Here is a 2,416-nt window from a genome sequence, read left to right on the forward strand (position 1 = left end):
ATTGACAGATTGAGAGCTCTTTCTCGATTCGGTGGGTGGTGGTGCATGGCCGTTCTTAGTTGGTGGAGCGATTTGTCTGGTTAATTCCGATAACGAACGAGACTCTGGCCTACTAAGTAGTCGACGGATCTCCAGAAAATGGTGTCCAGTTCGCAACTTCTTCTTAGAGGGATAAGCGGCAATTCTAGCCGCACGAGATTGAGCAATAACAGGTCTGTGATGCCCTTAGATGTTCTGGGCCGCACGCGCGCTACACTGAAGGGATCAACGAGTTTTCCCCCTCCGAGAGGAGCGGGTAACCCGTTCAAAGCCTTTCTTGATAGGGATTGGGGCTTGCAATTGTTTCCCATGAACGAGGAATTCCCAGTAAGTGCAAGTCATCAGCTTGCGCTGACTACGTCCCTGCCCTTTGTACACACCGCCCGTCGCTACTACCGATTGAATGATTTAGTGAGGCCTTCGGACTGGCGCTCTTGGATTGTCGGCCCCGTTGCCCGCGAGGGTTTTCTGGGGTCGTCGCCTCGAGCTGACGGAAAGATGTCCAAACTTGATCATTTAGAGGAAGTAAAAGTCGTAACAAGGTTTCCGTAGGTGAACCTGCGGAAGGATCATTAACAGAGAGAAAGAGAACGGGGCGCTCTTAAAACTACTACTCTCCTGATTTGGGCGGTCTCGGGCTATGCTCTGGCAACTCCAGCAGGGAAAGAGGACAATCCCGGCCCCCGCACCAAAAATAGGTACCACGCTGTGGGTGGACCACACTCGGGCGAGAGCGCGAAGACCGGAGGAGGACGGACAGGGCTTTGGACAGCTGCCCGTCCGTTCCTTACTACCGGCGAATAAGCCTCTTGACCCAAAAAGAGTGAAATTCTAGTGTCAAAAAACAACAACAAGCCGTCCGGCCAAACCCAAACCACAAACTTGGGCTATATCTGTCAAACCCTTTCATCGAGACTCGACCTGTGATGGTTAGTCGCAAAAAGACCAAATGGCAAATACACAACTCTTAACGGGGGATCACTCGGCTCGTGGGTCGATGAAGACAGCAGCAAACTGCGTGTCGGTATGTGAATCGCAAGAATACCAGATACATCGACAAGTTGAACGCATATTGCGGCGGCGGCAGCCATATGAGCTTGTCGCCGCCACTCCTCTACGAGGGTCGGAAATATACATCCATCGGTTGCCGCGAGTTCGGTGCCTGCTGACTGTCTCCCCGACACGAGGGTAACCCGAACCGAGCTTCCGCCTTGGGGTTTAATCGCCCGCGCCTTGCGCGAGGCGTGCCCTTAAAAACAAGCAAGCCTATCACTAGCAAGTCCATGGACTTGGCGCACCCACATTCAACCACAACAGAGCGACAGTTGTCGCCCTCGCAAATAACTGGAGGCGGCGCTCTTTTGCCTGCTGTCCACAGAGACACGAATGGCCGTCGGCCGCTCATGGCTGATGCTGCACATGTTCTAAGAGGCACTCCATCCCACGAAGAGGAAACGAAACCGGGTCGGATATCTTTAAGTAAGCCCCGCCGGAATTTCGTCTATCACCTCGAAAAGAGTGCTTGGCATGCATTGCAGTGGAACCTAAATTGATGAGTGCGCCTGGGCCCGCAGTCTACCATGTAGTGGTGCAGGCAGAGAGATGAGAATGCTTGGGTGACGCCGTGCTCTTCCTCACGCGCTCCTCCACCCTCTCCCACGGTCAGACGCGGTGTGGGCGTTCTCTTTGAGAGTTCGCCACGAGTCCACGTCTATCTCATGACTGGGAGGGAGGCAGGGGAGTTCTCTCTAAACGCGTTAAAGACGGTGTTGCGCCTCATAACGGCGCTCGCCGGGATAGAGCACTAGTTCTGCAGCCGGAAAGGCCGCTCACGCCAATTAATACTGCGACTCTCGCTCTCTTTCTCCGGATAAACAAGTGCCACTGCTGTGGCATGCGGGAACGGGGAAAGAGGTCAAAGTTTAAGCGGCAAAGGTGCGGCCGAGTAAGGGCGGAACACGAGCGTATATGCATTAAAACTGTGTGTGTATATGACTCTGCGAGAGATGTTCTGCTGGAACACTTTTCCTATTGGCTATTTACCACCCAATGAGAAGGAACGGAGTCAGGGGTGGGAGTGCCGGCGCCATGGCCGCTGGTACCCCCGCGACAAGCCCCTCAAACCTTCCTGCCTGGTAATGTCGGTGGTGAAGAAAGTCGGTGGCAGAGCGTCTTCCGCTTCGTGGTTGGGGAACTTGTTCCCCCTAAGGATGATGAGACCACGATCGACCTCGTAGTAGGAGAGAGCTACCCGCCAAATTTAAGCATATTAATAAGCGGAGGAAAAGAAACCAACAGGGATTCCCTTAGTAAGGGCGACCGAACCGGGAAAAGCCCAGCGCATAACCTCGATGTCTTCGGGCACGAGGGGTGTTGC

The 2,416-nt window shown here is 54.0% G+C and overlaps 1 non-coding gene and 1 pseudogene across 1 annotated transcript; both read left to right on the top strand.

Moving 5' to 3' along the window:
• The first annotated feature begins 1,001 nt into the window (after nucleotides 1-1,001).
• Nucleotides 1,002-1,165, top strand: LOC121866760. The gene has a single exon (XR_006089017.1). It is a non-coding gene; the product is annotated as a 5.8S ribosomal RNA (ribosomal RNA).
• A 1,100-nt stretch (nucleotides 1,166-2,265) lies between these two features.
• The window catches only part of LOC121866761, a pseudogene marked incomplete at its 3' end in the record, with an annotated part of 3,979 nt that continues 3,828 nt past the window's right edge, over nucleotides 2,266-2,416 (top strand).

This window comes from Homarus americanus, unplaced genomic scaffold, assembly GCF_018991925.1.
Source record: "Homarus americanus isolate GMGI-L3 unplaced genomic scaffold, GMGI_Hamer_2.0 scaffold9965, whole genome shotgun sequence".
NCBI classification, from domain to species: Eukaryota; Metazoa; Arthropoda; class Malacostraca; order Decapoda; family Nephropidae; genus Homarus; species Homarus americanus.